This window comes from Nomascus leucogenys, chromosome 8 (assembly GCF_006542625.1).
Source record: "Nomascus leucogenys isolate Asia chromosome 8, Asia_NLE_v1, whole genome shotgun sequence".
Taxonomy (NCBI): Eukaryota; Metazoa; Chordata; class Mammalia; order Primates; family Hylobatidae; genus Nomascus; species Nomascus leucogenys.
In genome coordinates, this window is record NC_044388.1 from 4,071,026 (window position 1) to 4,091,266 (window position 20,241).

General features: G+C 50.3%; 1 protein-coding gene across 4 annotated transcripts in view; it reads left to right on the plus strand.

Annotated features, from left to right (window-relative positions):
- The first annotated feature begins 482 nt into the window (after positions 1-482).
- VDR (vitamin D receptor) overlaps positions 483-20,241 on the plus strand; it is a 62,992-nt gene continuing 43,233 nt past the window's right edge. For 2 of the 4 annotated variants that reach the window (XM_003252233.4, XM_012508606.2), the window contains exon 1: positions 492-559. The gene's annotated coding sequence lies outside the window, so the exon portion shown is untranslated. Of the gene's footprint in view, positions 951-5,558; positions 5,681-20,241 lie in introns of all 4 variants that reach the window. The other 2 variants (XM_030816677.1, XM_012508605.2) reach the window with 2 other exon arrangements.

Here is a 20,241-nt window from a genome sequence, read left to right on the forward strand (position 1 = left end):
GGATGGCGAGCGGAGCCCGGGATTTCCCATTCGTGCGGAGCTAGCCGCCCGTGCCAGTCGGCAGGCGCCCCTCAGCGCCCGGCGGACGACGAAGTCCTGGCCTGGTCAGCCCAGGTGGGGGTGACGCACCTGGCTCAGGCGTCCGCAGCAGGCTGGGTAGAACCACGGCAGGAAGGGTGGGGGGCTGCATCCCCGATTAACGCAGGCTGAAGCGGGGATCCGCACCTATAATCATCGACAACTCTGTCCCACAGAGGGCAGAAGCGTGCCTTGCCCTATGGATGACGGTCGATGAAAGTTTCACGAGGTAGAGTCTCTAAGGCTACAGCGTGGCCTATAAGGTGGTTGATTCCAAGTCAAGATGGTTGCAGCGCCAACGGAGCTCCTGGCAAGAGAGGACTGGACCTGTGGGCGGGGCGGAGGGGCGGGGCGGGGCCGGGGCGGGGCCTGATCGAGAGGCGGGGCCAGGTGCTGGGCTGTCTCTGCTTGTCAAAAGGCGGCAGCTGAGCCGTGTGCGCCGGGAGCGCGGAACAGCTTGTCCACCCGCCGGCCGGACCAGGTGCGAACCCGGGAGCAGCGGGAAAGGGGGTCTCAGGATAGGGACTCGGGGTCGGGGCGTCGGGGATACCGGGGCCTGAGCGCCCGGGTGCGAGCGTTAGAGTCTAAGTCCCAACGGTAAACTTGGCTACTGAGGTCCGGGCTGTCGTGCCATGAGGCTGGGACACTAAGGGGCACTGAGGTTTGAGAAGGCTGAAGTTCTTGCCAGGCTGGCGAGGGGAGCGGCGACATCCTCGGTGCTTAGGAGCAATGCTCCGCTAACACAGTGCTCAGCACTTGGGCAACAAGAAGCGTTTGTTTCCTTCCTCTGTCGGGGCGCCTTGGCGTGGAGTGGAGGAATAAGAAAAGGAGCGATTGGCTGTCGACGGTGCTCAGAACTGCTGGAGTGGAGGGTGTGTAGCCTTATTTATTGTCTTACAGGGCCCAGGTATGGTCACCTGTGATAGTGGAGCTGGGTCTTTTAAGTAATTTTTTTTTTTTTTTTTTTTTTTTTTACTTTTCTTTGAACTACCGATGAGTTTAGACCTAATTGGCCCTATTTTTTTCAGGACAGCCTGTCAATAGATGTTCAGAGGAACTCAGGGGCAAGCATTTAAATGACGAAGGGGCTCAAGGAGTAGTTTCTGTTTGAAAAGTGAGGTGCCCTGGATCTGTGGGTGGTGGTGAGGAAGATTCAGAAGTATCTAGGAGGGAACAGCCTGTGGTCTCCAGGGCCAGTGTACAACTGCCCCTCCTTCTCTTCACCCAGGGACCAGAGTCTGAGACCTAGCCTGGGCTGGGGGAGCCTTGGGTCTCCAAGCCCAGGCCCTTCTCACAATTCCTCCTCCTCCTCCTCCTCCTCCTCCTCCTCCTCTTGTTCCTCCTCCTCCTCTATGCGTGCGGTGAGTGAGTCAGCCTCCTGTCTGAGCTCAGTTGCAGCCAAAGGGGCCAGAGCCCAGGCAAGCAGTTGGGCAGGCATTTTCTGAGCATTGCAGAAGCTCTCCTGGGCAGAGTTCAGCTCTGCTCCAGCTCCCTGCTGGAAGGTGGTCTTCCTCATGGGCAGGCGCTCAGATACCCAACACAGCAGTGCTTATGGAATGGCTACGGGATGATTCCAGCAGGAGGTGACCGTGAAGGGATAGTGGCTTTACGATAAATCTACATCTCATCTTTCTCCTAGGATAAGGAGGCGCATCCCAGCACTGCAGGCTTTTCCAGCCCTTCCTTCCATTTCTGCCTAGTGGTCTCGTTAGCGGCCCATCCCTGCTAGTGAAGGGGGTGAGCAAAAGAAATTAGGAAAGTCTGGGGCCAGAGAAGTCATGGTGTTGGCAAAGAAGGCTTTAACTCAGGCTAGGGAGTGAGGGTGATTTGCTGAGGTGGAGATGGGTTATCTGAACATTGGAGCCTCAATTCTATGGACTGAGGGTGTTGTGTGTTGAGAGAGCTTCTGCCGTCCCTTCCCTGTCCAAGTGCTGGAGGGAACTGTGAGTCTTTCTGAAACAGTCTCAGGGCTGGCATGCAGCCAGACCAGAAGGTAGTAAGACTGCACATTTCTCCCTGGCTTTTGTTTTGGGTGCTAGAGATCGTTGAACAGAAATAGCCCTCCCTGCAGAGTCTGTGGCCCCCACTCAGTAGCCTCTCTGGACCTATTGAGGAAGAGTCCTGGGAGGCCAATCCAGCTGTGGGGCTGACTCAAACTGAAAAAAGCTGGGGAATTCACAGTCTATGCTCTGGCTGGGTCCCATGGCTTTGGGTTTGGCTGGTCCTGATCAGCTGTGACTTGGACCCTTACCAAGCTAAAGGAGGAACTAGAAAATGGGGTAAGAAAGGAGGGGAAAAAAAATGAGAGTTAGAAAGCCTTCCCAACCCTTTGCTCCTCTTTGGCAGAGGCCATCAGACTTTGTTTGTATAAACAGTATGGAAGGTCGGGTGCTGTTTGGGGTGCTCTGATAATTTGTGTTTATGGTTTCTCAGTATTGTTCCCCTATTTGACCTCAGAACTGATCTCTTTTGTAACTAAGCCCCAGAGGAAGCTCCAAGAGGACTTCCTGGACCCCTACACTGTACCCCCAGAACAGATAACAGGTGTCCAAAGCCCAGGCTGTGAATGGAGAAAGGCCTGGGGCCGAGTGGGCTACATCAGGTGGCTACTACATCAGGTGGTTATCTAAGACAGGAAAAGGAGTTCCCATTGTTTCATTCCTTACCCCCCATCCTAAGGAGGCACTGCTGTCCTGGCTGGGATGGGCATCTGGAACCTCTGCTAGAAACTCGCTGTTGCCTGTGCAGCAGTCAGGTCCTAGGGGCCAGAGAGCCAGAGACAGGAGGACCACCTAGATGACATTTGGTGTGTTGCTGAATAAAGAATTACAGGGCTCCAGCTTCCATTTGTCCCTGCTGCAATTCTGTTTTGGATGCAGGTAGAGGGAAGTAAGGAATTGACCAGATTTGATTAAGAGCCTCTTGTGTGCCCAGCATGACTCCAGGCCCTCTGAGGGATAGCAGGAAGCAGAATCCACCAGACCAGGCCCCTGACTCCAAGACAGTTTGAGCCCCAGGGTGGGCAGCAGTTCTCAGGCTCTCCCTCCACTATTTTCCAGTTCTGAGAGGATCCGGCTGGGCTGAAGCCAGCCTGGCTGCCACTCTGGGCCACCAAGGCCTTGCTTGTTGTTTTGCTTCCCTCTGATTTGTCCCTAACCTTTTCCTGTGTCAGTGCCCTCCTAGATATGCTAGAAAGAGTGCCTGTGTAATGTATCTTGCAAACTGGGCTACTTCTGAGAGTGAAAGGGGATGCCATGCATGGTTATACCAGGACAATGGACATAGACCCAAACTCTCCAGGGAAAAATGGAATATTAATCACCCTAGTGATCATCACTCCAAACTCAGCAGAGGTCACAGCAGTGATGAGGGGATGATAAGGTTGGGGGAGGCTTAATGCTCAAGGGAAAACAGGGGTAGCTTAATTCTGAGGACAGCCCCCAACACCCTAGCCTGCTCCCTGGCGTTATCAGCCAATTCTCATCTTTTCCCGGAGGGCGGCACTGCTCCCGGCCACCCTGTCCTGGGACCCAGCCCACTACTCGTGTGACTTCCCTTCACCCTTGACCTGTGACTGTCCTCACCTTTGGTTTTCCTGCCCCACCCCAACCTCAGACAGGGACATGAAGATCTGCCAACTCCTCTTCAGCTTTCCCTGGGGAAATTGGGGTTCATAGTGGAGCCAAGACTGGGCCTCACATCTCCTCTTCCCTCTTCCTCCATATCTGCAGCCTCCTCGTTTTGTTCATCCAGCTTCCCAGACCTCTGGGGACCACACTATCCCACAGAAAGTCTGGCTGTAAAGCAGGTGAGCGGCCAGGAAGGCAAGGGTAGGCAAGCCTTGCCCACTCTGATAAAGGACATAGGTCACCTGTAATCAGGTTCCAGGGAAACGATAAGCCAAGTGGAGGCCAAAGCCAGGGAGGAGCTGCGTTGCAAGAGACAGAGTCAGTTCCCAAAGACGCTAGAGTTTGCCTCTTTGGTCTGGTCTGACTATTGGGGAAATGGTCCAGGGTGGGGAGAGGCTGTTCTTGCTCAATCCAAGTGACAGGCGTTGATGGCAGTGCCTGCATCCTGCTGTGGCGACATGTGGAAGAGAAACTGTCCTGCCTTCTGGGTCCTGGGTCCTCATGGTCCAGATGCAAAGGCTGGGATCCCCAGAGGTCCAGTCTGTGGGTGATCAGGCATAGGCATGGAGGGAGCAGAGCCGCCCTGATGACCACATAGTGACTCTCAGTTACTGTGCCAGGAAGGAAGCCATTCTCATTGCCAACAAATGACAAGGGCAAGTGAAGATCTCTTGGGAAGTCATGTCTTTGAAATGACTTGTGGGCAAGGGAGGTGGTGAGACCCCCCACGCCAAGGCTGTCTGGGGGAGGATGGTGGTGTCTGGTTGGTAAATAACAGGAGTGGAAGGCAGAAGCAGTCAGTACTCTGTGAGTTGGAATGTGTGTCATGCTTTTGCAAACCTGCCCTGCAGGTCCTGTGCCAAGGAATAGACTAAGCAGTGTTCCCAGAACCAGATGCCATACAAAGTCCTCATTCTGCACAGGGGAGAGTCCTGGTCCTGAGCAGGGTGTGGGCAGCTGCACCCGCGGGAAAGTGGAGTCTGGGCAGACTCGGCAGTTGGTTCCTGAGAAGCTGCTACCTCTCACTGGCCTTCTGATGACAACCTGAAGCTTGGAGGTGTTATGCAAGGTGGGACATTCCAGGCTCTGTGGAATACCCATGAGGCCCAAGGCTTTGCTGGTGACACATCCAGTGTGTGCCACCTGCTGGTACTGGAGTTGTAGCTTCAGCTACTTACTGAGCACTCACTTGGTGGCAGGTGCTGTGCTACATGCCTCCCAGACCTATCGCTAGGCTTTGTGAGGTAGGAACCAGTTATGTTCCCTTTACAAATGAGGAAATGGATTCTCTGTGAGATTAATCAACATGCCAAGCTGTCATAGCCTGTGAGAAGGAAAGCCAGGACTCCCTCTCAGGTTTGCAGAAGCCCATGCTCTTAACCTTCATGGAACTCTCCCACCTCTGCATTCATGGGATGGCCACAGGGCACTTAGTGCCCTGTCTCGCACATTACAGGCCTGCAGTAAATGTTTGTGAGCTGCGGGGTTAGATGTACTAACTAGTTTGAACAAGTTGACCTGAGATCAGGCTTGGACTGCCCAAAGGTTACTCTGGGGACAGTGGCCTCTCAGAAGGAGGCTCCCTCTGCCAGCACTTTTAGATCTTGGTGCCTCTCTGGCAGTCTCGGGCACTGAGGTTAAGAACAGCAAACAAGAACCCAAGAGAGGTAGGATTGTGCAGAGAAATTGTATGGAATCAAATATGACTCTAATAGTCTGGAAGGCAAATAGGAGACAATCTTTCAAACAGGCCTCTTTATTGAAAACCTACTATGTGCTGATTGTCCCATTGGCCAGTGGAGAGCTATTCTCACTTTGCTTACCTTTTCCCTCTCCTGGCTATCCCTTAAGGACTCCTGAACTTAGCTCAACTGGAAGGAGAAATGGACTCTAGCCTCCTCTGATAGCCTCATGCCAGGCCCCGTGCAGATTGCTTTGCTTGTCTCCTTCAATCCTCATAGCTTCTCTTTGGGGTAAGTACAGTTATCCTCTCTAGCAGGCATAGTGGGGAAATCAAGGTCTAAAGAGATGCAGTCACCTGCCCAGGGCTGCAGAGTCAGCCTGTAACCACTGCTTTACACAGCTTGCCAGCCCTGGGCCTGGCCATACAAACCGCTCTGTCGGAGCCTGGAGACAGAGGTCGCAGGAAGAGAAGATGCTCAGCCTGCCCCACCCCCTGTGGGCCCCAGGGTTCCTTGAGAGATGACTAAAATTTTAGGTAGTGCTGTTAGAAGCTAGTGGCCTGGCAGAACAGGAGAAACGCAGGGTCTGAGTTAGACTCTTGGGTTCAAATCTCGGCAAGGTCGCTTTGTAGCTTGTGACCTTGGGCAAGTTTCTTAATCTCTGCAAACCTCAGTGTCCTTACCTGTAAAGTGGGTATAGTAATAGCTCCCTTGTAGGACTGTGTGAGGATTAGACGATGTAAGTCAAGTGCCTGGCACACAGTAGGCCCTTGAAAGGCATGTGTATTCAGTAGATATGGGCCAAGAGCCTACTGTGTGGGAATTTAACAGTGGGGAGAAAAGAGACTCTTGCACTTCTTTTCAAAATTTCTAGCCCAGAAGCCTGTCCTTGTGAGAGGCCCATTTAGAACTCAGGAATGGCTGTCCTGGCACCCGACTAAACTCCGATTTGGCAAATTGGTCTCTCTGTCATTTGTTAGCTGACGAGCTTGTGAATGTTACTTAGCTTCTCTGCAACTTGGGTTCTTCAATTCTTTTTTGTTCATTTTTAAAAACTGTGATATATCACATACACAAGATTATATGTCTATGTATCGATTAAAGAATCCTATACCCTGTATCTACCACCTAAGTTAAGAGTGGTGCATTCACAGCACCTTAAAAGCCCCCTCTGCCTCTCCCCATTTGTGTTCCCCTTCCTTACTCCCCACCCCAAAGTGAATTTCGGTTAATTGTTTCCTTGCTTTTCTTTCTTAAGTTATCATCTATGTAGATTTTACAAAACACTCTGTTGTTTCATTTTACATGGCTTTGAAGTTCACGTACCTGTGTGTTCTCCGTGATGCACTCTTCTTTGAGTCAACGTGAGTTTTCTGAGGTTCATCCATGTCGATGCACACCACTGCAGTTCATGAGTTTGCACTGCTGTGTAGTATTCCATTGGAAAAATACACTACGATTTGTATATCCTCCTCTCACTGATGGACATTTGCGTTGTTTCCAGTTGAGCTATTATGATAGGACAGTACTGCTAGGGGTGTACATGTTATACTTGTCTTCTGGTTCATGAGAAACACACAAGAATTTCTGTAGGGCACACACCTAGGGTTGGAATTGCTGCGTCCCATGGAATTCTATGTTCAGCATTGGTATAGGGTGCCAAACAGCTTTCCGCAGTGGTTGTCCCAAAAAACACTTCCAGCAGTGGATGAAAGTTTCCATTGTTCTCCATCCTTCTCAACACTTGATATAGGCTTCATTTCTAAAATGAAAAAGTTGTATTAGATGAGTTTCTACAGTTATAATGATTAGCTATAATAGTTGTATTGTTCATGACCTAGGGACCCAATTTCTGGCTCACGTGTGTGCCTGTCTGCTGCACCGTGTACAGGTGACCACATACGTGCCACAGCCTGACTCTGAGAGCTCTGTGCTGGGCCTCTAAGTACAGTTGAAGCCCTTCCTCTCTGGGCTTCCACCAGCAGTGCTTGAGGGATCCCACGGTTCTACATCCTCCCAAACACCTGGTGGTCTCCTCAGTTCAACCAAGAGCCTGGTGTCAGCAGTGAGCCCATACTATGTGCTCAATTAATACCTGGGGAGGAATATATATTTTCCTTGGGCATCAGTTTTGAGAAAAGGACATGGAAGTATAAGAAACATGAGCTTGCTGGCTAATCAAAGCACACAGGCCTGGGGCAGTGATGGATTCACATCTGTCCTGGGCTTCTTGATCATTTAAGGGCTCCAGTGAGATGGGGTGAAGTTTAGTAGTCTCTACTGGCCATCTCTTCAGAGTCTGGCCTTGTTCTTTGGCCTTTTGAATTGTTTAACCTGAGAAGCAAGGGGTAGCTGGAGGTTTGGGGTGGAGGGAACAGAGGCGATGCCATGGGGAAAGGAGCCAAATGCCTGTAGAGAATCCCTTTCCCTTTGAAGGTCGAATACCCTGCTGGGACTACTGGGGAAAAGAGGTGTTAACTACACTCACCATCCTGGTAGCCACATAAACAGCCAGAGACTCACCCCCCAGCCACCCATGGGACAAAGAAATGTGGCTGGCTGGACAGTTGCATGGGCCACCTCAGCCCCCAACTTTGTAATTACCTATCCAGTCTGTGCCTGTCAGCTCCGGGCAGGCAGGTGCTTCTGCCCTGGCCCTCACCTTGGCTCCCAGGCCTGTGCTGGGATCAGGGACAGGGCTCTACCTTCTCCAGCCATCCCTCCACCCCAGCTCCACCCAGTGTCTCTTTCTATACCAACCTTTGACCCTTGTGAGGTTACCATATTATGTAATAGCTGACAATCGTAATAACCAATGGTTATTATAACTCACTATGTTCCAGGTACTGTGTTCAGTGCTTTTCATGCATTTTCTGATTTATGCCTCTCAATAATCCTACGAGGCTGGTAAAATTATATCCATTTTATAGAAGAGGAAACCAAGGTTCATAGAGATTAAGAGGCTAAATTCCTTGCCCAAAGACATTGAGCTACTAAATCAGAACCAGAATTTAGATTCAGGCTTAAGTCCAGAATGCATGTTCTCTTTCTCACTTGTGCATTGCCTTTCCTGCAGTGTCCTAGTCATTCAGCTCAGTCTTCCCTCCTCCCCTTCCTGTCTAGGAGGGCTGGAAAAAATGCAGCAGGTGGCACGAGGGTGAATGGGGCAGTTCCAATCTGGCCAGGGAGATGCTGGAAAACACCTTCGGGGCAGAGTTCTTTGTTCCAAACGGCTCTGAATTTCCGGACTTCTGCCAGGGGCAGGAAGTGACTTCTGCCCAGCCTCTTTGGCAAGCACACCCATATCTTGGGTGCCATGATGTTAAGAAGTGGGGGAGGGGCTGCCTCAGGTAAAATTCCATTATCATGAACTCCATTTGAGGTCTGACGGGCTTTGTTGAAACCACGTGCACAGCCTGGGAAACTGGAAATGGAGTGGAACTAATGCAAGGTTGGGTGTCTTTTAGCAAAGCCCCCCGGAAGGTTTGGAGCCTAGAAGGAGAAGGAGAAAAGAGTCAGACCCACCCCCAGGTCCTCCTGAATGCCAAGCTCCTGGGTGGTCCTGGGCAGGGCTTGCGGGGAGAGCTCTGTGCGTAACCCCACCTGTCAGTGCTGTCATCGCCCATTCCCCCCACTCCTCTCCAAGCCCCGAGAACAGATCCGAATCCTGTCCCTGAAGTGCCCCTGCTCCACGCAATAACTCACATGTCACAGATATACTCACTAGATGGTTTTGTCTGTAGACTGGGTGCCTGAGCAAGAAAGGAGGGTTGAAGGGCAATTGCTTTGCGTCGTTAAATCATCTTCAAAAACTGGGCTGCAACTCAGATGAAGTCTCCTTAGTCATTGCGGTAATTGTGCACAATAATAAGCACTAATGTTTACTGAGCAGCTACTACGTGCCAGGCAGTATGCTGGGCACTTGACGTGATTATCTCACGGACTCCTCACAGACTATGCAGTAGGTGGTGTTATTGTTCTCATTTCACAGGTGAGGAAGCAGAAGCTTAGAGAGTGCATTTCATTGGTTCTGGTTGCACAGCTAGTGGCAGGGAGAATTCAGGGTTGGGCACATCCAGGCCAGCTGCCTCCAGAGCCTGCACTTCTAACCGTGAGCTCTGCTGTCAGTGTGCGCTGGTCAGGGGGCCGGGGCCAGGTGGGTCATGAGTGAGGCTGGAGGGATGCAGACCCCGTGAGATGGACTGGAGAGCACACGCTGGTTGATGGGAGCAGCCCCTCTCGGCCCAGCAGGCTTCCAGCAGGAGCTTCAGCCTGGTGTGGCCAGATTACCCGACTTTTTCATAGAAAGCTGGACATTCAGATTTTTTTTCGAAAATGTAACCTCTTGATTTCTAAAACATTGACAGCCAATTAAAAAAAATGAAATGTGTAATCACTGTTGGTGATGGGGGAGGACGGGTGACAAACAGCACACATCACGGTCAGGTCTGCCCTGCAGGCTCCACTGCGTCCTCTGGTAGTTTTTTTTAACAGGTAACTGTTATAGAGTGGGATGGGAAAACCCTGTTCCTGTAGAATTCCTTACTAACGTACTAGAAGGTACCCCTCCCAGCATGTGATAATAGCTTTATAATACAGAGTGTTTCTTCCTTGTGAGTTAGAAAGAAAGCTTTCAGAATAAGATATTCCAAGAATACATTCCCTTCCTTTCCTTTCTCCCCTCCTCCTTCTCTCCCTCCCATACTCTGTCTTCTCAGGAAGGTATTTCCCAATAGGTATTGGAAGAAAAGTTGTGTGAGAAAAATCAGAAGGAAACTAACAGAGGATAGAGTCTTAAGGCAAAAAAAAAAAAAAAAGAGAAAGTTTGGGGATGGGCCTGGTAGATAACAAATGAATGGATCATGCTCCATGCAATCGTTCAAGGTGTTTTTTCACAGCCTTCCCCTTTTCACCTGAATTTATTCCTCCTCCTCTCCTGTTCTTAAATACCTGGAAAAATAATAGTAATGCAATAGCTAGTATTTTTATAGGGTGTAATTTTAGAGTGTAACGATTTTTATAACACATTTGGAATATTTATCTCAGCTGACCCAACAGTCTTATAGAATCTCCTTTTGGAGGCTTGGTGAAGTAGCAGTGTTTTCTCCTTCTTCCTTGCATTCTGTAAGAGTTGTAGCCATGGAGGATGGAAACTCCTGGCTCCCGTGGGCCTTCCCTGTCCTGCTGCCCTCATGCCCCACGTGGATCCACAGGTGGAGGCAGGTGTGGCAGGCAGTTAGTCTGAGCCGTTGACTAGGGTCCCACCTCTATAAAATCTGGCGCCAGCAAGAGTGAGGGAGTGGACATGGGAAGGACCCTAAATAGATAGTGGCCCTAGTTAGTGGCCCAAGGCCAGCCTCCCCCGCCCCACCCTGCCTGTCACTCTGAGCTATTGTTCCAAAAGCTGGGCAGAAAATAACTCACTGGGGGAATTATTTTCATCTCTGTTAAACTTCAATCCTGGGCTACTGACCAGCCTAGCTGCAGAATTATTTTTCAGGTCAGGGGGAGTTCTGGGAAAAGTAAGGGTGGGGGAGTGAAGGGAAGCAGTAGGCATCTCACCCAGGGGCGGAGATGGACCACGGCCACTGACGTCCTCCCTAGGATGCTACCTGTCTGCAGCCCACCTGGCAGCAACTCCAGCTGACCTAGTGGGGCCCAGCCCAGTCAGAGGAAATGGGGTTTCACCCACAAGTCTTTAAATTGAACCTAGGTTCTGAGCTAGTCCATCAGATTCCTTCTTGAGGGATGTTTGCCTCAGCCAGAAAGAGCATTCAGTGCAAGGAGTGGAACTTCTGCCAGCTGGTTCAGAGGTCCAGTGGGCAGCAGGCCTGGCTCAGGGCAGCTCGGGGCCTGCAGACAGCTGACCACCAGGAGGGAAGGAAGTTGCTCCTCTAGGGAAAGAGGGTGTTCCTCTAGGGACCCTGAGTTTAGCTCCTCCTCTGTCCTGGGGCAGCATTTATGGAAAGTAACCTGTGGTTTAAATCTGTTCTGTCTTTGCCCTCTGGCTACCAAAGAAAAACAAAGAAGAGGGAGATGACCCATGGGTAGGGCTGGGGAAGGGGAATCATATCTTGGTGAGGGTTCAAAGGTTAGAACAGAGACAGCTGTTTCCTACCACTTTGTGGCCCTGGGGAAGAAAACTCCAGATAGATTCTGGTATTTGGCCTGAAACGTTGAACCAAGAGGGTTATCTTCAATTATAGCTCTGAGCGTAAGGCAAGGCTTGTGTCATGTTGGCCAGCAGTGAATTTGGACAGCCGGACTCAGGATATGGACTGGCATGTGCCTATCTGCATATGTGACGCTCCACACATGTCCGTGGTGCGTCTTGTTTGTGAGCAGCGTGTATTTTGCCTGATGCCCTTCCTTAGACAAATTCCTGGCAATGAGCAAGTGGCCTTGTTGACCAGAACAGAGTGGGCTGAGTGGGCTGAGTGGACTGGTGGAGGCAGGTTTGGGGATCCCGCGGCTGTGGGCAACTCACCTCTCTCTGTGCCCATCAACCATATCTGACCACCCTTGACAGACTGAGGAATTAAGTAAGGATTGCACTAGTGATATGGCAGCTGAGTCGTTTACTAACCTCCCTTCCATCTGCCCTTATTGAATCATTTGTTCTTTCTTTTGATTTTCTCCCACAAAAGCTTTTTTTTTTCTATTCAGCTAGGCTGAATTTTTCAGGTCTCTCCTTCACCTCTCCCTTCTAGCTCTACTATTGATGGTCCTATTCTTCTCAGGATTAAGGATCTCCCTGAAGGACTGTGGGGGACAGTGGCTTTGTGTGTACCCAGGCTGCTCTTCCTGGCACCCTCTCCCTCTCTCCAGCCATATTGAATGAGTTTCTCTGTCCCAAACATGTTCTTTCCCTTTCGTTCTCAGCTTTTGCATGTGTAGTATCCTCTGCCTGGAGTGCTCCTTACGCCTCTTACCACTACCACATTAAACTCCTCTGCTCCTTCCTGTCTCCGTGGAGAGGTGGAGAGGGGACTGCCTCCAAAGAGCCTTCTCTTCTCTTTTCTCACTAAGACGAGGCAGAGGCTCTCGCATATGCTCCCTCTAGACCTGGCACTTACCTGGATCGTAGGATGTGTCGTACTGAATTGGAGGTTCCTGTTTGTCCGCCATCCCCACCCCCCAACCCGCGGTAGACTGTAAGCTCCCAGAGGACAGGGTCTATGTCTTGCTCACCACGGTGTCTCTCACTTCCAGTACAGGCCTTTCCATGTGGCCAGCACTTAAACATAGGCAGGGACCCTATCAGAGATAAGGCAGCAGACGCCAGAATCAACATCCACCACAGTGTGAGGCCAAGAAGAAATGCTGCCACATCCTATCCCTGGCCCTCCAGGGGTGTCCCCAAGAGGGACCCTACCCAGAAGGATGGCCAGAAGCCTGACCAAACAGCTCTAGAAAAGCTCATCGGGGGAAGTCATTCTAATCAGAAACTGAGGAGCAGCCGATGTCACCTTGGGGTGACTGCTGCTGACCTTGAAAGTGAGTGGGAACTTCCTACGTGGCCCAGGTTCCGAGAAGCTGCGTGAACACGGTACAGGGAAAGTGTCCACCCTCACTAATAACCCAGAAGATGGAGAGGATGCGTTTGGCCAAATCAGCCGTGTACGGGACCAGAGCTGCCTGGTGGAGAGTTAGCCCGGCCCTGCCCATCTCAGAGGATCCTGGGCATCCTTCCCTGATTCTGACACAGGCTTCAGAATCTATCCCAGGATAAGTGAATGGCCTTCCCAGGCCTTCAAGAGCTGCGGCAGCCAGAAGTCCAGGCCCACTGAGCCAGAGCCCACCCCATGTCTAGGTATAGGGGCACGGCGGGGCCATTCTTCTGCCAGGGCTTCCACAGTTCTCGCTGCCACCTCCTGACTCCAGCCCCTCGGTACCCACCTCAGCCTTCTCCTGAGTTCTGCTTTCTGCTTCAGGTGGTGGTGGGTGGGAGTGGGTGGTGGTGGTGCCGCTGCCCTGCTAACAGACAGAGGGGCATCCTGTAGGTAGTCAAGCTTCAGGTCCCACTGGAGTGAGAACAGATGCAGGTACAAGACCAGAACTTGATGATGGGGGAGGTGGGGGACAGAGGTGACACTGGGTGAGAAGGGACAGGAAGGACGATGGCTGTAAGGGTTGGTAATCAGTGACAACTTGGGAGCCACAGGCTTTATGTTTGACGTGGAGGAAAAGTCCAGATTTGTAGCTCGGCTTCTCTGATTGTTAGGGGAGAAATTAGAACAACTCATTTCTCCTCACCCCAAGAAGTTTTGAAAGAGTTTTAGAAGCCACAGACAGTAGGTGGGGTGGTCAGTTTTTTTTTCCCAGCTCAGCGAAATTGTGGCTTTCTGGGCAATGTTTGTTTGGGGTGGAGCTTTTGGGACTGAGAAGCAGGCATCCTGCCCTTCATAGCACCTCTCTCGGGCCTGAAGCTCTTCTCATTTTCCTGGATTCTCCAGTGATTATACTAAAGGCAGGTACAGTCCAATAATAATAGTTAACATATGAAGCTTGTGGTGTGCCAGGCACCCTTCTGAGGGCTACTCAGAAATCAGCTCGTTTGATCCCCACACAAGACCCAAGACTCAGGTCTACAAATAGACTACCCTATTTGTAGATGAGGAGACAGGAATGGGCTCTGGGGGCATCTGAACAGCGGTCAGGTGGCCAGGGGCATCAGGCTGGCCCAGGTGGCTGGACAAAGGCAAGGGGTCTGATCCCAAGGATGCCAAATATCTCAGAGCTGGTAGGACCTGGGCTTTGGATACTGACCTTTGACACAATGCACAACAGTCTGCGTGATTCAGAGATCACGTTGGTCCCAGAAGGAAAATAAGGAAAATAAGCCTGGCCACCCGGGATAGGGGTAGGTGGTTGGGCCTCAGAGAGGTTTGCCTGAGCAAGAGTGGCTCAGGCCTGGGCAGGCTACTGTCCCCAGGAGCACCCTCCCTGCCTCTCGCGTCCCTCTGCCCCTCCCTCCTGCACATGTCACACTGACCACATCTGTAGACATCTTGAGTTGTAGCTGCAGATGGGGACCAGTGGCTCCCATTTTCATTTTAGCCATTTTGTCTCCTGCACCCACTCCCTTCATACAATCTAGTCAGAATAGCACTTCTAGGGCACACGTCCTCAGTCCAAGCTGTGGGAAAGCTCCCCTTATCCCAGACAGTTTCAAGGTAGTGACTTGCGTTTTTGTGAGTGTTTTGTTTAGTAAGGACTTGTGGGGAGGAACCGTGCTAAGCCATAACCAATGAGGAGAAGCAAGACAGCCTGTCTGCCCCCAGGAGCTCTTCTGCAGTCAGGCCACTGCCTGGGGGCTCTAGTCATTCCAGTGGAAGATGAATGTAACTTGCCCGGTGACGTGACAACTGTTTCCTCCCTGACCCCAGAGGAGTTGGCTCTAGAAGGTTGGGATCAATCCTGAATTTAGTTTACGTGTCAGATTTACACATATATATACTATATATATTATATATTATATTATATATATTATGTATATATATAATACATTATATATATATATATGTAAAAATACAACACAATAACCCTTCTGGGGTTTCTTGTGACAGTTGAAATAGTCCCACATGTGGTCGTCAGAAAATAAGCCATTCCTCATTCCAATATGGGATAAGCTCCTTGACCTCTGAGGAGCAGGAGTGCTTCCTGCTGTGTGTTTTAGAATCCCTCCCCGCCTTGTTTCATGGCAGTGAAATGCCTCTTGGTCCTGTCCAAGTGTGTCTTTCACTGATTTTTTGAATCATGTTCTAGTTGCTTGGTCCTGCCACATGGGTCCAGTGTTCATTTGAGCATAACTGTACTAAATCCTTTTTCCAGATCAGTATAATAAAGGAGTGATGTGCAATTAAAAAAAAAAAAAAAAAAAAACAGTAGCTCAGGCCTTTGTGGACTCTGGCTGAGGGTCCCAGCGTTAAGACAGATGCTTAGCCTGGAGGGAGGCATGCAGGCACACTGGAAGCTGGGCTTGGGAATGGCTTGGAAGCAGCTCTCTCCTGCTGTCCTGAGCTGCATTTTTGCTTTTGTTTTTGTTTTTAGAGAAAATCCCATTTAGCCATCAGCTGCACTAACACTAGCAGTAGTTTGGGTCTCCCCAAAGAAGGGCTGGACCTACTCTCTCCCTTTGGTGATGCCCCGGTTTCTATTTCTTGGTCTCCAAGTCACTGAACAAATAGCCTCCTTGTCTCATCAACTTTTCCCTGTAGCAGATATCCTTGGGAAGTGCCCCCGTGCTAGTGCCTCAGGAAGACCCACCCGGAGTAGAGAAAGCTCAGGCCAGGCATATCCCACTTTCCTGTAAAGTACTCCCTCTCTAGAGTCCTTGTTCATGTCTTTGGCCACAGGAGCTGAAGCCAGGAGCTGGAGTTGGTCGGGCAGGAGCATGTGGGTGATCCTAGCGACATTTTTGTTTCTCTGTGTTGACTGTAAGGATGTAGTCAAGGCTGGGTGGACCTGCTGCAGTCTGCATCAGGCCTCCTACAGGAATTCTCAGCCCCAAAGGGAGAGCACACACCTGCTTCCGTGGCCCATTCCTACCCCACACCGCACCTTCGCCCTGAAGCTGCTCAGGCAGGTGACTGGGGGTCCTGGACTCGGCCAGGCTGGAGGTGAGAAAGTACACTTCCTTACTGTGTGGCCTTGGATATGTCACTTCCTCTCTGATTACCTCAGAGGAGACTGAGAAGAGACTGAGGCCATCAGAGAGGAAGTGACATGTCCAGGGTCACACGGTAAGGGAGTATACTTTCTTGTTTTTATTGATTTTCTTAGAATTTTTTCTTTTTATTTGTAGCTGATACATAATAATTGTACATATGGAATACAGAGTGATATTTCAATATGGGTACGCAATGTGCAGTGATCAAATCAGGGCAATTCGCTTATGTATTGCCCCAAACATTTATCATTTCTTTGTGTTGTGAACATTCAAAATCTTCTTTCCTAGCTTTTGGGGAATAGAAGGTAAATTATAGTTAACCACAGTCACCCTGCAGTGTTGCAGAAAACCAGAATCCATTCTTCCTGTCCAGCTTTAATTTGGTATTTTTTAACCAACCTCTCCCCATCTTCCCCTCCCTGCCTCCCATCCCAGCCTCTAAATACCCATGGTTCTACTTTCACGGCCTCCGTTTCTTCAGTTGTAAAACCAGAGAGATTGGACTGCACCTTCTAAATGGGCCAGTCCCCTATGCGTCACCGGCCACTCTCCAGCAGTGACGGGCATAGCCTGCCTGTTACCTGGAGAGCAGTAATCAGCCCAGAAATCTTGTTGACAAAGCTAACGGCAGAGTTTCCATTGGAAAAAAGCAGCTTGCAGGAAAAATTGTTGATAAGAAGTGGAAATCTATCTAAGTAAGCCATGTATCTCCTGCCCCACTGCCTGAGGCCTCACGGGCTCCCCGCTCTGAGTCCTGCCACGCTCCAAGAAGCTGCTAGAGCTCCCCAGAGCGGCCTTGGTGAATGAGAGTATGTAGCCTGGTTTCCATGGAGTGACCCACTAGCCCTGTGATATGGTTTGGCTGCGTCCCCACCGAATCTCAACTTGAATTGTATCCCTCAGAATTCCCACGTGTTGTGGGAGGGACCCAGGGGGAGGTAATTGAATCATGGGGGCCAGTTTTTCCCATGCTATTCTCATGACAGTGAATAAGCCTTATGAGATCTGATGGGTTTAGCAGGGGTTTCCACTTTTGCTTCTTCCTTGTTTTTCCCTTGCCACTGCCATGTAAGAAGTACCTTTCACCTTCCGCCATGATACCGAGGCCTGCCAAGCCGTGTGGAATTGTAATTCCAATTAAACCTCTTTCTCTTCCCAGTCTCAGGTATGTCTTTATCAGCATCGTGAAAACAGACTAATACACCCTGATACTGCAGGGGGTGTCAGTCCATGGCTTTTAGCAGGTTCTCAAAGGTGATGCATAGTCCCAAAAGGGTTAATGAAGAACAAGCTTCAGGGGTAAACTCCTCCCTACAACCTACTGTGTCATCAGCCACTGAATTTCCCATCATTCAGTCAGTCACAACTGGTGAGCCTCTTAAATGTTCTTAGAGGTTCTTAGAGCTGCGTTGCTGGGGCCCAGCCTCCTCTGGAAAGAACCAAGTAGCAGACAGAGGAGGCGGCAGCCCTGCTGGGAGCACACCCAGCAGTCACACTCCTCCATGGGCCCTTTCTGTAGAACAGACGCTGTTCTCTCCAGGTGCAGGCCACAAAGGCGGACGCCGTCTGCGCTGCCACCTTATTCACTCTTCTTGTGGGGATCATGATCAAACCTGGGAAGTTGATGGAGTCTAAATCAAAATTAAGTGTAACGCAGGCTATCCTCTGCTGCTTCTCCCCTGCAACTTCACTCACACCATAAGCATTATAGAGTGTTCTATTTTTATGATAATTTTCTGACTGATAGAAGTGTCTTAGGGCTTAGTGTCTTAGAACTAAGAGTCTTAGAAAAAGGGATCCTTTTTATTTTAATTTTTCTTTTCTTCTTCTCCTTTTTTTTTTTTTTTTTTTGAGACGGAGTTTTACTCTTGTCGCCCAGGCTGGAGTACAATGATGCGATCTCTGCTCACTGCAACCTCTGCCTCCCTGGTTCAAGAGATTCTCCCGCTTCAGCCTCCTGCGTAGCTGGGATCACATGCACCGGCCACCAAAGCTGGCTAATTTTTGTATTTTTTTTTTTTGGTAGAGACGGGGTTTCACCATGTTAGCCAGGCTGGTCTCGAACTCCTGACCTCAAGTGATCCGCCCGCTTTGGCCTCCCAAAATGCTGGGATTACAGGCATGAGCCACCGGGCCCGGCCAGGGCTCCTTTTTCTAATGTGCATATGGTACCATTTGGTGGCCCCCTAAGCCCTCCTCTAGAGCTCCTGTATGAATGGCCCAGTAGCTTTGTCTAACATGACTACAAAGAGCTATCCAGGAGCAGCCATTGAAAGCTATGGGGGGCTGTTCCATCTGTGCATGATACAGAGCTTTCTAAGCATAGAGCCATCCAAAGAGAGTGGATTGCCGTGGGAGGTGGTTCTCCGCTGGGAAAATTATTCAAGCATGGGCTAGAAAACTGTTTGGCTGGAATATTACAGAAGAAATTTAAGATGATTGGACTAGGTGGTGCTGTTGCCTTCCAATCTTGAGATTTTCTGAGCTGAATGTTGTCTATTGAGTTTTACTGTGGACGTTGTGGTCCGTAGAAAATAATTTCCAACCATTCTTACCCATATTTAAAAGATGTGTGTATGAAGGAGCTGGAGAGACAGTCGGGGCAGGAAGCGATTTGGATATGTTCTATTTATACAGTAAACCTTCTCCACTCCCCATTAGTATCACTCTGTTCCCTGTCAGCCTCTTCTGGGAGGGACTGAGACTCTTCTGGACAAAGAAAATGGATACATGTTGGGGATGGTGGAGAAGGAAGAGAGGGTATCACCCTAGCTGGCCATGATATTGTTATGCCTGAGTTAAGCACCAGAATAAAGAGATGACAAAAGTCAGGTAGGTCATGCAGTGCTCAGCACTCGATGGGGCAGAGTTTAATGGATGATGAAAGGAAAAATAGCAAGACAAGGGTCTGTACACACAAGTACGTGTGCGGTTGCGGCTGGCGGACACACAGGCATATCTTCTCCTAGAAAAGCCCAACACGTGGCTGACTGTGTGTGGCAACTTTAGGAAGAAGAAGAATTGTCTCCCAGCTCTGTGGGGAAATAGCTTAGCTTTCCATTTCTTTCTAGAAGGAGTGGGAACTTTGGAACAACGTCAACAATTAGAAAGCCCAGTTTAGATCACCCCAGTCCCAACCCGGCGGAAAGAGGACCCCTCTCCTGGGGTTGATTAGGGGCCACATCTTTTGTGCCCTTCCTGCTCATTGGTGTCTGAGGATGAGTGAGTCTCACTCACTGAGGCATGAATGTTGGGGTTCATCTGGCTAATGAGGGATCAGGGAGAAAGCTTCATCTCATTTAAGGTCTTCTTGCCTGGCATGGCTCACACCTGTAACCCCAGCTACTTGAGAAGCTGAGGTGGAAGATTGCTTGAGTCCAGGAATTAGAGGCTGCAGTGAGCTGTGATTGTGCAACTGCACTCTAGCCTGGGTAACAGAGGAGACCTTGTCTCTTAAAAAGAAAAAAAAAATAGTGCTTCTCGTGATGGGAATTCCAGTCTTGGAGTTGCATGCTCTCGGAGCTAGAAAAGACATTAGTGGTCAGACTTCTTGTCCACTCCATGGCCCTTCTCAGAGTCACAGCTTTACCACCCTTAGGAGGGTCCAGTCAATGTGGAGTTAAACTGAGCCATGAGGGACTTTGATTTTTGTCTTCCCAGGGCTGTGCCCAGGACACCTGGCAGTTGCCACCCTGCAAGACTGCCATAGGCGAGACGGCCCCGGGGATGCCCATTTAACAGAAGCTGCCGCAAGATGGGGCCGCCTGTGGTGTGGGCTGACAGGCAGACGTGTAGGAGAGGCAATGGTTGTGGCTTCAGTGACTGGAAGGAAACATGTTATCTTCTCATTTCTTGCTAAGGCAAGGTCAGGACTGGGGTCAGGGTCGGGCAGGGTTTTTGATGTGGGATGCAGGCCCTGGAGGGATGGAAGCCAGGGGCTTTCTACAGAGTTGAGCTCCTCCCCCTCTGCTTCTCTGAGGCTCAGTGCTGGGGGTTTGGTATTTCTAAAGCAGGGTCAGGAGAGGGTTGCTCTGGGGACGGTCCCAGCAAAAGCAGTGGGATGTTCTGTGTACTCAGAACATGAATTGCTGGTGGGGCGGGCGTGTGACGTGGCAGAGGGCAGGTATTAAGCAGTTTTTCCACCTGTGCTCTTTTCCACCTTGTGTCTTTGCCCCACTTT